The sequence below is a fragment of the Corylus avellana genome, chromosome ca8 (assembly GCF_901000735.1).
Source record: "Corylus avellana chromosome ca8, CavTom2PMs-1.0".
Taxonomy (NCBI): Eukaryota; Viridiplantae; Streptophyta; class Magnoliopsida; order Fagales; family Betulaceae; genus Corylus; species Corylus avellana.
This window is the reverse complement of record NC_081548.1, coordinates 11,690,133-11,705,060: the sequence shown is the minus strand read 5'-3', so window position 1 is coordinate 11,705,060 and position 14,928 is coordinate 11,690,133. Positions and strand designations below refer to the sequence as shown.

The 14,928-nt window shown below is 38.1% G+C and overlaps 1 pseudogene; it reads left to right on the top strand.

Annotated features, from left to right (window-relative positions):
• Nucleotides 1–4,663, top strand: part of LOC132190890 (uncharacterized) — a 10,389-nt pseudogene extending 5,726 nt beyond the window's left edge.
• The last annotated feature ends 10,265 nt before the right edge of the window (nucleotides 4,664–14,928 follow it).

The following is a 14,928-nucleotide window of genomic DNA, read 5'->3' as shown; positions in this document are numbered from 1 at the left end:
AGATCTACATGCCTTGATATATATTGTGTTATAATGAGATTAATGATAGGTTAGTAAAGTTAATGAGTATATATGGGAATATGGGCATACATTAATTGTAGTGCATGAAACTCTTACTCACTGCAAAAAAAATGCAGAATTAGTGATGTGTCTACAATGCACTAATTTTTGCCACGTCACCAAATAGTGATGTTTCAATTTCCCACATGTTACTAAAGAATTTTGTGACGTGTCAAATTGTTACCAAACGGTAACGTGTCAATTGTGACACATCATCATTTGGTGGCGTGTCAACAATTAGCACGTTACTAATTTGAAATCATTAAAAAAAAATTGAAATGAAATTAATTTGTGACGTGTTGTTTTAAACACGTCATTATTTGGTGACGTATCAAGTTTGACACGTTAAAAAAGGGTAACGTGTCAAAGTGACACGTCACTATATGGTGACATGTTACATTGGCACGTTACCAAAAGGTGACGTGTCAATGTGCCACGTTACCCCTTTGGTGAAGTGTTCACGTCACCTTTTGCTAACGAGTCAAAGTAACACGTTACCAAAGGAGTGATGTGTCGCTTTAACACGTTACCATTTGGTAACGTGTGAAAGTGATACATCACCCAAAAGGTGACGTGTTAATATATCTGAGAATGCTTAGAATTGCGACACATGCCCATATTTTTAATATCTGAACCTTTTTTTTTATTTTTACCTCTGGTCATTAATTAGTGTAATTAATTGTGTTGATTATATTTTAAGAGTTTTCCATACATAAATTATTCAATAAATTAAGTATTATTAATGTCCCAATCAAATAAGGAAACAAATAATATAAATGAAATTATAACCTTTTATTTTTCACACCAATAATATTTTGTTTAAATTTTAAATTTCTTTTATTCATAATTTTTAATAATTGAACCGTGCAAATATTGAAAGGGTTTTTCCTTTTTTTATATATATATTTTTTAATGAATTAAGCGTACGATTTTTCCTTAATTAATTCCTTTTAACTTTTTTTTTTTTTTTTTTTTTTAACTCACGTGTCCATGTTTTCTTTTTTTTTTTTTAAAAAAAAATTTTAAAATTTTTTACTCATAATTTTTAATAATTGAACTGTGCAAATATTGAAGGGGTTTTTCCCTTTTCTATTTTTTTTTAATGAATTAAGTGTACGATTTTTCCTTAATTAATTCCTTTTATCCTTTCTTTTTATTAACTCATGTTTATTTGTCACACCCTAAATCACGATTTTTTTTTTCTTGAATAAATTAAGTGTCTTAATACATTAGTATCTCTCCCTTTATTAAAACACAAATTTTCCTTAATTAATTCGTTTTGACCGTTCATTTTATTAAGTCACATTTATCTCTCTCACTCTAAATCATGTCGGTCTCTCTCACTCTAAACTCACCATCTCCTTCTACGGCAACAACGTTTCAAAACACTTTCCTATATAAGTTGACGATTGCACAAAGTTTATTTGATCAGTTTCATGAGAATATATGTGACTCTGAACTATAATTTAAGGTATGAGATATTCGAGATAAATGTATCTTTGTGCTTTTATATATAAATTTTTAGCAATTGTGAATTGATTATTTTTAGTTTGTTTCTTGAGAATTTTTTTGGTACGAAACACCGTTTTAAAGTAGAGATTAGGTAGAGATTGTATCTCTCCCTTTATTAAAACACAATTTTTCTTTAATTATTCATTTTGACTCTTCGTTTTATTAACTCACATTTATCTCTCTCACCCTAAATCACGTCAATCTCTCTCACTCTAAACTCACGTCTCCCGTCCCCAAGTGGTAGCTCAATCGGTTGTGAACCACACCTAATGAAGCGGAGGTCACTAGTTCGAATCCCCCTCCCCCTTTCCTTGTGTAGACATGTCAAAAATAAATAAATAAATAAACTCACGTCTCCCCTTCTACGGCAACAACGTTTCAAAACTCTTTCCTATAGAAGTTGACGGTTGCACAAAGTTTATTTGATTAGTTTCATAGAAATATACATGACTTCGAACTATGATTTAAGGTATGAGATATTCGAGATGAATGTATCTTTGCGCTTTTATGTATAAATTTTTAGCAGCATTTAATTGATGATTGAGAATATTTTTTTTTTTTTTTTTGGTACCAAGCACCGTTTTAAATTAGAGATTAGGTAGAGATGAATATGTTTCCGTTTTGTTTTGTGAAATTTTTTGTTCAGCTTTTTTCTTTTTATTTTTATTTTTTGTGGGTATTCAAATATTCTTCATTTGAATGTTTTATAGTTTTTTTCTTTTTTCTTTTTTTCATTTGCTTTTTTGAATGTTCATAATTATGAGTTTTATTTGTATTAAAATATAATAGGTATTACACCAAAAATATTAAAATTTTATGCTAATTTTATATTAATACTTTAATAATCAGAATTCATGTTTTCTTGCTTTTTTATTTATTTATTATTATTATTATTATTTTATGCTTTTCATTTTAAACTACACATATGGGAATGAATTTAGGTTGTTTTAATTTATTTTTTTTAGATTAAGGGAAGATTGAAATGATTTATTTGATTGCATTAAGGTGGTGTTTGGCAATTAGGTGGAGTCAGCCACTGTGGATTCTCGATAACAATGCTTTGTAAACACAACCCATCAGTCTCCCATTTATGAAATTACACTCTTGTCCTTCGTTTTATTCCCCTTTTTTTTACCCATCAACGCTGCCCCAACCTTCATTTTCTTCCCCTTTTTTCCCAGGCATGAAAGGACCCCAACCTTCATTTTCTTCCTCTTTTTCCCAGCGCACGAGCTCTTCTCCCTCACACAATCTCCCCTACGAGCCCATCGCACTTTCACCCCCACCCCCAAATCTTCATCCTCATGGAGTCTTCTCCTACACGGCTGTCTTCTCCATCCGCTAGCTGCCCCCGCCATTTCCCTTAGCGGAGTCTTCTCATTCTTTTTTTTTTTTTTTTTTGAAATGGTCTTCTCATTCTTTTTATTTTCCTTTCAATGCAAGCTTTAACTGTGAAGATTGCTTGGTGCAAGAATTGCGTTGTCTGTTTCCTATTTGATTGATCTTTGGAAGAATGAACCGAGATTAGCTATTACCTTGTAGATTCTCCCCAAAAAATTTGTTCTGTAGAGACTGATATGGTTTTACAATTTTCTTGTAAATGGAATGTCAGAGAGTTCTAAGGAAAGTGATTTTGAAAGTGGTTGACGGCTCCACACAAGGGGCTGTTTTTTAAGTGGGATTCTATAAGCTGATAAAATTTTGGAGAATATTGGTGTATAAATGCTGCTTTCATAAAGGACATTTTTCTAGTTATGCCATATTGTCGTTGAAGGATGGAGCACGGGGGGGTGGGGTTTCCTGCTTTGGGGATTTTCAGGGAAAAAACCTCAAAAAGTGTCCAGAAAAAGACAAGGGCAATATGGTCAAAGTGTGTGAAATATTAATGTTGAAAGTTCAAAGTTTGATGGTCAGTGGTCAAAAGGTGAACAGGGTCTAGGACAACCCGGTTGCCAAACTAGGCCTAAATATTGAGTGAAAGATTTTGTTATTTTTGTATCCATAAAAAAAAAATAAAAAAAATAAAAAAAAAAATTTGTTATTTTGCTTTGTATTAAGCTGCAGATTCTATCCATACTTGGGAAGAGTTAACCACCAAGTTTCTGAAGAAGTTTTTCCCAGCCCAGAAGACAAAACAACTTAAAAGGGAACTTCAAATGTTCCAACAATGAGACGAAGATTTGTTCTTTGAGGCCTGGGATCATTTCAATTCCTTGCTTCTAAAGTGCCCACATCACATCCCTCAAGATGAGCAGGTACAATTTTCTATGAAGGATTAGATGATACTAACAAAGAGATGGTTGACTCAGCTTATGGAGGAACACTTAAGGGGAAGAGTAGTGAGGAAGCAATGGAACTTTTTGAGACATTAAGTGAGCATTCCCAGCAATTCTGCTCAAGAGGAAGGAGAGGAGTCAAAAGCAAAGGCATGTATGAAGTAAAACTCAGTGGGGGATCACCCAATCATATGGCTGCTATAGAAAAGAAGTTGGACATGATTGTCAAGGCCATGACTGCTCAGAAAATATCACCTTTGCAACAGGACACACCAATCTAGATATGTGCTATTTGTTCTCATCTAGATCACACTACTGAGATGTGTCCCTTATCTTCATTTGCAGAGCAAGAAGAGGTGAATTATGTGGGACAAAACAATTACCCCCACAAGAACAATCCATACTCCAATACTTACAATCCAGGATGGCGCAACCATCCAAATTTCTCTTGGAGTAATAATCAAGGACAGCAGAAAGGGCCCTAACAAGCAAGCCAACCAACTCAAGAGTCAAAGATGAACCAACTGGAGAGTATGATACACAACCTGGTGACTTCACAACAACAATTCACGGCTGATAAAAAACAATTCAATACAAAGACTGATCAAGCCATTCAAAGACTAGAAGTGTAAATGGGCCAGATGGCAAAGGAGCTGAGCGAGAGGAAGCAGGGAGAATTTTCAGCTCAAACCATACCTAACCCAGGGAGTCACCAGCAGCTGAAAGCAGCCACAGCTCTCAGAGGTCCTGTTCCTGCACCACCAAAGGCACTTGAGCCAAATTCTGAAGAGCTCAAGTGCAACTCTTCACATTAAAAGACATTACAATCACAAGTAGAAGTGTTTGAGCAATCCAGGAGCTCAAACGCATTTACTCAAAACAAGTGGTACTGAGGCCACTGAAGGCGGTACAATTTTTTTTTCTTCTCTTGTTTTTCATCATATCAATTTCTTTACTTTCCATGTGTCTCAATTATCTTCTGTGTTTCATTTTTATTATTGACATTTATTTAAAAAAAAAAAAAGAAAAAAAAAACAAGTTTTAACATTCTGTTACTACGATCGATCGCAACAAGTATGAGATCGAGCGCAGTAACTGAATGATGACCTTAACATTCTGTTAGTGCGATCGAACGCACCCTGGGTGCGATCGAGCGCACATCACCCACACACGCACACCCTTGCCCAAATGCAATCGAACACACCATGCGTGCGATCAAGCACACTCGGACAGTAGGGCACGTGACCAATTTTAGGTCACTTTCTCCTAATCCCACTCACAATCTCCCGTCACCGTACAAGTCCCCAAAGCACCCAACTCCGGCCACCTCCTCTACTAACACACCTACACCATTTTCCACCACTTAAACCACCTCCACACCACTGCACCATCACTACACGGCCCCATTCTACCCCACGACCATCACCCTTATCACATATCACACATTCCGTCCCATCAACACCCCATCTCCGAACACTCTCCCAACCTCCAATTTTTTCTTTTTCTTTTTGCAATTGTGGGTGTTCATCCACCCACATTGCCTCTGTGTTGGGCGTTTTGGGCATCTTTTGCTGTATTTTGCCACTGTGGTCATCAGAAGTGCACACCAACTGTTCGACAAAAGTCCCCAATCAAGCTCAACATGCCTAGAACCCCGTGCTTCATCCTCCCGAGGGTCCAAGGGCCAAGCTATTTCTCCCCCGCCCACTTTTGAAGAGCGGGAGCTACTGTTTGAGACTACCTTCGCCATTCGCGAAGACTTTCAAAACCATGAGGTGACTCAATGGGCAATCGCCGAGTTCAAGCGAAGGGGGCTCAAAAAGCTGTTCAAACCGGTCACCTCCACTGCCTACCGGAAGTTGGTCATTGAATTCTATGCCAAACTGTCCCATGACTGCAACAATTTGCCCGCTCTCTCTTCAAAGGTGCAAGGCCAAGCTATTGATGTGACTAGGGCCAACATTGCAGCAGCACTTCAATACAATGATGAGCACCCTCCAGAAGCTGCACATCTTGCTAAGCAACTGCCTCGATACTATGTGGCTGAAATCATTGAGGATATGTGCCAAGGGCACTATGCTGATGCCCACCATAATGCCGGCAGCTGGTCCAAGCTACCTCAAAGGCTTTGGTTTGTGGACTCAATACTACACCGTAATGCCTTCCCCTTGGGACACAAAACTCAAAGGCGTGATCAATTTCTCCAAACCCTCTACGCCTTCCACAAAGATGCTTGGTACTCCATTCCTGACATCATTTGGAACCAAATACATAAATTTTGGAATGGAGTGCACATTGGGGGAGTAGAGTCCACTCATTCATGGGGGTTGCCTTTCCCACACTTCATCACGTATATTCTTCAGAAAAAGGGCATCAAGGGCACCACAGCTAATGAGCCGGTAACTACTACTCCTATATTTGGCATTCGCCAATGGAATAAAAGATGCTCCCATATGCCCTAGATACTCCCAGCACCAGCAGCTGGTGAAAGAGAGAGTGAGGCCGAGCCAATGGCCGAAGATGAACTGGCAGCTGAGCTGGCAGTAGTAGAGGAGGAGGAGGCCCCGATCATTTTTCGAGCTGCACAATACCACTCCCTTAGTGAAGAGATGGCAGGCCTTCGGAGAGAGCTGGCTAATCAAAGAAGGGAGGCTCGGGAAGATAAAGCACTGATGGATTAACGATTAGCTGCCTTGGAAGAATTGATGCGGTCCATCCTTAGCTGTTTGCCACCACCATTTGGAATATCTACTTCTAGATAGCACTGAGATGGGACCACCGTTTGGCTAAAGATGTAAAACTTAGCGTTCATGGGAGGCACCCCATAGTTTATCCTTTTATTTTGTTTTGCTCAAGTGTGTTTTAAGTTAATCTTTTATTTATCTTTAGTTTTGTTCATTGTTACTTGTTTGTGTGTTTTCTTATTCTGCAAGGACAAGTGTGTTTCACTTCAAGTTTGGAGGTGTGCTATGAGCCATGCTTTCCAAGATCATATCGACCATCTCCCGAGTACATTCTTTCCTTTACTTAGACACATTGGAGACAATGTGTCATTTAAGTTTGTGAGTATGGGCACACATGATTGTTCACACACTTTGTCCCAATTTCAAGTTATTTGTTTGTGTGTTTGTTTGTTCAAAAAAAAAAAAAAAAGTTTATGCATGTTCGTGTTTGCTCGAAAATTTTAAGTTGATCTAAAATAATTGTGGCTTGAATTCATCAGTGAGCTTAAAATTTTGAACACATGATCTGATGAGTGAATCTGTTAGTTTGATTACTTGTTTAGGACAGTTGAAAAATCACATGGTTGATCTAAGCACACAAGCACATTAGAACATAATCTGAGGTATGACATGAGGTTAAATATGTGTGTTTCTGCATCTTGGATGAAATTGGATGACTTATTAGATGACACTGTGGCATATATATTGTAAAAAGAAAAAAAGAAAAAGAAAAAGAAAAAAGATATGGAATAAATGATCATTGATGGCTTTTCACTGAGTAACTGGATCTCTTGTCTCAAAGCATTGAGTGTTCACGTCAAAAGGTGAAAAATGTTGATTTGATCAATGTCATGGTTAGTTGGTTTTCTAGCATTTTTGACTCGAGTTAGTAGGTCCTTAGGGGTGTCTCTACACCTAATGCCCTAAAACTACCTGGTTTGAGAGTCATTGGCTTAACACTCGCTACATGGATCAATTAGAAAGCTTAAGGAAACCAAACATTGCACAACCTGACCAAAAAAAAAAAAAATGCCATAGTTGTTCATTCTAATAGGGATTTCAATGAATTTTGAGATATGGAGACATTACACATTGGAAAGATTTGGAAGCCTCATAATTTTGTGCTAATTCACTATATACAATTTTCAAACTTGTAATGATTTAGCATGTCCTTTGTAAGTAATTGAACTTTGAGATCCAATTCATTGTGAAGATGAAGTTCATCTTTTTAAACTTGCTAATGAATGAAAATCATGATCTTGAAGTGATACTTTAATTTTTGGGATAACATGAACTGTGCATGATGCTTGTGGGTAACAATTCTGGAAAACCCTCATGAGACTTCACTCGTTCACTAGGAAATTCCTAGGGGTTTAAAAGGCTTGTTGCATACGCTAAATGCAATCGTATATCCCACGAAATATGGATTTATCTTTTTGTTTTATGTTTTTCCATTTTGTTTTCAGCTTTGTATTGCTAAGGGACTAGCAATATGTAAGTTTGGGGGTGTGTTAAGTGCCAAAATATTCATATTTTTAGCCCTTAACTTACATGTTTTAATTCTTTAGTTTTAGTTAATTCATGCTATTTTACTTCATTTTTGTATTTTCTTTGTTTTATAGGTTTTTGGAAGAAAAAAAAGCGTTTCCGGAAAAGTTCCAAGCTTAAAGGGAAAATTGGGAAGACCTAGAAGATATGGTTACGCTTAGCCAATCATGGTTAAAGTTTAATCAAATAAAGAAAAGGATTAAATCGGAATTTCTCAAATAAAAGTCAAAATCAGATTGGAGGCAAAATTGGATTCTGCATACCTCTCAGTATTTTGACCATAAATTTCAGCTCAAATATCCGATTGAGATGATTCAAGCAGCATTGGAAAGCTAACGCAAAATAATACAAATCATTGTGAATTATCATTTTCCCAATTCGGAGCGTCGAAAAGCCAAAATCGCCCCGTAAGATGGGACCGCAATGCTTGGCGAATCCTATTCCGATTTGGACTTAGGTTTTCTTTATCCTAATTGGACTTGGACTTAAATCTCCGAAATTCCTAGGATTACTAGGGCTTCTAGGACTTTTCTAAACCCTATAAATAGACCTCTAAGCCTCACAATTCAATAGACAATTGAGGAGAATTGGAAAGAGACAACTTTGGGGAGAGGAATTGGATGCTACTTCTAGGAGCGGTTTTCGGTTCTTTCTTTACCTTTTCTTTTTCTTTTATTTTAACTATGTGTAACTAACTCTTAAGGAGGGCTAGATTGAATCCCTAATTATGTTTATTTAATATTTCAATATTGGCGCCTTTTTGATAATCATATTGTGTTGCTTAACTTGATTAATTCCTATTTTCTTGAATTCCTCATACGTATATGACTGGCCATTATATGCATGTGGTATAGACTACTTAGTTAAATCAATTTGGATGACCGAGTCCTGGGTTTAACATAAGTAACAAAAGATATCCACACTAGATTCTTGGGTTAATCAACATGGGGAACCAGGAGTAGACACCCATGCCCTAGGCCTTTTGTGTTTGTCGATTTCCATAGATTTATGCTTTCTTAAAGAACAACTTAGTAGACACCCATGCTAAATCCTTTAAGAAAGAAAAGAATTAGAGTAGACACCTATGCCTAATTCGTTGCTTAGGAAAATCAATAGCTTAAGGAGTAGACACCCATGCCCTTAGGTTGGCAAACATTAAGTACTCATAATATGATTGGATCATTGGCATATTGTTATATTATCTAAGTATAATTAGTGGTGGATATCAAAACCCTACCTTTACCTTTACTTTATCTTTATATATATATTTTTTACTTCTTTTTCACAATATCAATTCAGTGACAAGTTGATATTTTTAATTAATTCTAAACAAAATCACAATCTCCGTGGGTTCGACCTCGTACTTGTTGCACTATACTATTATTTTGATCTTGTGCACTTGCGAGTTAAAACGTACTAAATATTATCTATTAATTTAGGTAGTATTTAGCACAACACTTGGCCTCGGCTTTTTATAGAAACTGAGAGATCCCAGGGTTTTTGATGATAACCCCCTCCATTCGAACATCTGACTCAAGGTACCATGGCCTTAATTTTTGAATTGAAAACTGACAGAGCCCAGGATTTTTCATGATAACCCCCTCCATTCGAACATCTGAGGCAAGGTAACTTTGCCACAGTATTTGAATTGAAGCAGAGAAAGGACAAAATTTTTGATGATAAGCCCATCCGTTCGAACATCCGGGGCAAGGTAACTTGACCGCAGTTTTTGAATTGAAACTGGGAGAGCCCGGGCTTTGGATGATAACAACCTCCATTCGAACATGCAGCGGAAGGTAACTTGGCTTTGGTTTTTTAATTGAAACTGAGAGAGCCCGGGGTTTTTGGACGATAACCCCTTAAGTTCGAACATACAGGGAAAGGTACCTTGGCCTTAATTTTTGAATTGAAAACTGACATAGCCCAGGGTTTTTGACGATAGCCCCATCCATCCGAACATCCAAGGTAACCTAGCCTCAGTTTTCGAATAGAAATTGGGAGATCCCAGGGTTTTTGATGATAACCCCCTCGATTGCAACATCCATAGCAAGGTAACTTGGCCTCAGTTTTTGAATTGAAAACTGATAGAGCCCATGGTTTTTGATGAAAACCCCTCCATTCGAACATCTGGGGCAATGTAACTTGACCTCAGTTTTTGAATTGAAAACTGAGAGAGCCCGAGGTCTTTGATTATAACACCTCCAATCGAACATCCGAGGCAAGTTAACTTGGCCTTGGTGTTTGATTTCAAACTGAGAGATCTCAGGGTTTTTGATTTATAAACTCTACCATTTAAACATCCGTGGTAAGGTACCTTGGCTTTAGCTTTTTAATTAAAAACTGACAGAGCCTGGGGTTTTTGATGATAACCCCCTCCAGTCAAACATCTGAGGCAAGGTAACTTGCCCTTGGTTTTTGAATTGAAAACAGAGAAAGCCAGGGGTTTTTGATGATAACACCCACCATTTGAACATCAGGGGCAAGGTAACTAGGCCTCGGTTTTTGAATTTAAATTGAGAGAGCACGGGGTTTTTGATGATAACCCTTCCATTCGAACATCCGACGCAAGGAACCATGGCCTTAATTTTTGAATTGAAAACCGACAGAGCCTAGGGTTTTTCATGATAACCCCCTCCATTCGAACATCCAAGGTAACTTGGCGTCGGTTTTTTAATAGAAACTGAGAGATCCCAAGGTTTTTAATGATAACCCCCTCTATTGCAACATCTGCCACAAGGTAACTTGGCCTCAGTTTTTGAATTGAAAACTGGGAGAGCCCAGGTTTTTTGACGAAAACCCCTCCATTCAAACAACCAGGGCATCGCAACTTGGCCTCAGTTTTTGAATTGAAAACTGAGAGAGCCCGGGGTTTTTGATGATAACACATCTATTCAAACATCCACGGCAAGTTACCTTGGCATTAGTTTTTAAATTGAAAACAGGCAGAGCATGGGGTTTTTGATGATATCCCCCTCCATTCGAACATCTGAGGCAAGGTAACTTGGCCACAGTTTTTGAATTGAAGCAGAGAAAGGACGGGATTTTTGATGATAAGGCCCTCATTTCAAACATCTGGGGCAAGGTAACTTGACCTCGGTTTTTGAATTGAAACTGGTAGAGCCTGGGCTTTTGATGATAACAACCTCCATACAAACATGCCACGGAAGGTAACTTGGCTTTGGTTTTTTAATTGAAACTGAGAGAGCCTGGGGTTTTTGACGATAACACCTTATGTTTGAATATCCTTGGAAAGGTATCTTGGCCTTCATTTTTGAATTGCAAACTGACATAGCCCAGGGTTTTTGATGATAACCCCATCCATTCAAACATCCAAGGTAACTTGGCCTCAGTTATTGAATAGAAATTGGGAGATCCCAGGGCTTTTGATGATAACCCCCTCGATTGCAACATCTGCCGCAAGGTAACGTGGCCTCAGTTTTTGGATTGAAAATTGGTAGAGCCCAGGGTTTTTAATGAAAACCCATCCATTCAAACATGATAAGTGCTAAAATATTCATATTTTCAGCCCTTAACTTGCATGTTTTAATCCTTTGGTTTTGGTTAGTTAGGCCATTTTAATTCTTTTTTGTGTTTTTCATACTTTTGTAGGCTTTTGGAAGAAAATAAAGTAAATCTAGATGATTTGGGTTCAAAAAAAAGAAGATGAGAAAATTAAGAGCTCTCTGACACTGCGATCGATCACAGGGTACCTGCGATCGAGCGTAGTACCCGAGAAGATCAAACACAAATCAGGCCTGGAGCAATTGAGCACATGACAGAAGAAGGATCGATCGCAGACCTGCAATCGAGCGCAGACGGGTTGCGATCGATCACACCCGTGCGCAGGAGACACATCAAGTGGCGGCTAGAATGTCTTTCTTTCCATATTAAGGTTTTCCAACTCCCAATTGTAATAGGTTTTGAAACCCTACGAAATCCATAGGTTTACTACTTTGTCAAGGACTTCTAAAGCCTATAAATAGACCCTTAAGCCTCTAGAATAGATATACTTTGCAAGGAGAAGAATAGGAGCTCTTCAAGTTCAAGTCTCGGGTTTATTCTTTTCCTTTCTTTTCTTTTCTTTATGAAGATGTTTAACATCAATTTTATGTGTAGCTAATTTAATTAGTAGGGCTTGATTGAAGCCCTAGTTATGTTTAGTTAATATTTCAATATTGGCGCCCTTGTAATGATCTTGTTGTGCTATTTAGCTTGATTAACACCTACTTGCATGAATTCCTCATATGTGTGTGCCTGATCAACATATGCATGTGGTATGGACTAGTTAATTAAATCAATTTGGATGTTCGAGTCTTGGGTTTAATAGAAGCAACAAAAGAATCCACACCGCGATTCTTGGGTTAATCAACATGGGGAACCGGGAGTATACGCCATGCCCTAGGCCTCATGTGTTTGTCAATTTCCATAGAGTATATGCTTTCCTAAGGAACAACTTAGTATACACCATGCTAAATCCCTTAGAAAAGAAAAGAGTTAGAGTATACGCCATGCCTAACTCGTTGCTTAGGGAAATCTATAGCTCAAGGAGTATACGCCATGCCCTTAGGTTGACAAACATTAGATATGTATAACATGATCAAAGCATTGGCATATTATTATGTTAGCTAAATATAATTAGTGGTGGATATCAAAGCCCTAATTTTTATTATCATCACTTAGACAATTAATCTTTGTTTTGCTTAAGGAATTTATTTTTAAACAAAAATTCAGTAATCCTCGTGGTAATGATCCTGTACTTCCACCATATACTACTATGTTGACCTTGTGCACTTGCAGGTAAAATGTACAATTATTTTCCTATTAATTTAGGTAGATATTTCCACAACAGAACATCCAGGGGAACGTAACTTGACCTCAGTTTTTGAATTGAAAAATGAGAGAGCCCGGGGTCTTTGATTATAACACCTCCATTCGAACATCCGAGGCAAGTTAACTTGGCCTCGGTGTTTGATTTAAAACTGAGAGATCTCGGGGTTTTTCATGATAAACCCTACCATTTAAACATCCACGGTAAGGTACCTTGGCTTTAGTTTTTAAATTAAAAACTGACAAAGCCTGGGTTTTGGACCCCCTTCAGTCGAACATCCGAGGCAAGGTAACTTGCCCCCAGTTTTTGAATTGAAAACTGAGAAAGCCCGGGGATTTTGATGATAACGCCCACCATTCAAACATCCGAGGCAAGGTAACTTGTCCTCGGTTGTTGAATTGAAATTGAGAGAGCCCAGGTTTTTGATGATAACACCTTGCCGCTCAAATATCCAGTGCAAGGTAACTTGGACATAGTTATTTTTTTTATGATAACCCTTCTATTCGAACATCCGACGCACAGAACCATGGCCGTAATTTTTGAATTGAAAACTGACAGAGCCTAGGGTTTTTGATGATAACCCCCTCCATTCGAACATCCAAGGTACTTTGACCTCAGTCTTTTTATAGAAACTAAGAGATGCCAGGGTTTTTGATGATAACCCCCTCTATTCGAACATCCACGCAAGGTACCATCGCCTTAATTTTTGAATTGAAAACTGACAAAGCCTAGGGTTTTTCATGATACCCCCCTCCATTCGAACATCCAAGGTACTTTGGCCTCGGTTTTTTTATAGAAACAGAGAGATCCCAGGGTTTTTGTTGATAACGCCCTCCATTACAACATCCGCTGCATGGTAACTTGGCCTTAATTTTTGAATTGAAAATTGACATAGCCCTGGGTTTTTGATGATAACTCCATCCATTCGAACATACTAGGTAACTTGGCCTTGATTATTGAATAGAAACTGGGAGATCCCAAGGTTTTTGAAGATAACCCCCTCGATTGCAACATTCGCCGCAAGGTAACGTGGCCTCAGTTTTTGGATTGAAAACTGGTAGAGGCTAGGGTTTTTGATGAAAACCCCTCTATTCGAACATCCGGGGGAACGTAACTTGACCTCTGTTTTTGAATTGAAAATTGAGAGAGCCCGGGGTCTTTGATTATACCACCTCTATTCGAACATCCGAGGCAAGTTAACTTGGCCTTGGTGTTTGATTTCACATAAAGAGATCCCGGGGTTTTTGATGATAAACCCTATCATTTCAACATCTGCGGCAAGGTACCTTGGCTTTAGTTTTTAAATGAAAAACTGACAGAGCCCTGGGTTTTTAACGATAACCCTCTCCAGTCGAACATCTGAGGCAAGGTAACTTGCCCTCGGTTTTTGAATTGAAAATTGAGAAAGCTCGGGGTTTTTGATGATAAAACCCACCATTCAAACATCCGAGGCAAGGTAACTTTTCCTCGGTTGTTGAATTGAAATTGAGAGAGCCCAGGTTTTTGATGATAACACCCTTCCGCTCGAATATCCAGGGCAAGGTAACTTGGACATAGTTTTTTTTTTTTTTATGATAACCCCTTGATTCGAACATCCGACGCACGGAACCATGGCCGTAATTTTTGAATTGAAAACAGATAGAGCCTAGGGTTTTTGATGATAACCCCCTCCATTCGAACATCCAAGGTAACTTGGCCTCGGTTTTTGATTAGAAATTGAAAGATCCCAGGGTTTTTGATGATAACCCCCTCCATTCGAACATCTGACACAAGGTACCACAGCCTTAATTTTGAATTGAAAACTGATAGAGCCTAGGGTTTTTCATGATAACCCCCTCCACTTGAACATCCAAGGTAACTTGGCCTCGGTTTTTTTATAGAAACTGAGAGATCCCAGGGTTTTTGATGATAACACCCTCCATTACAACATCCGCTGTATGGTAAGTTGGTCTCAATTTCTGAATTGAAAACTGAGAGAGCC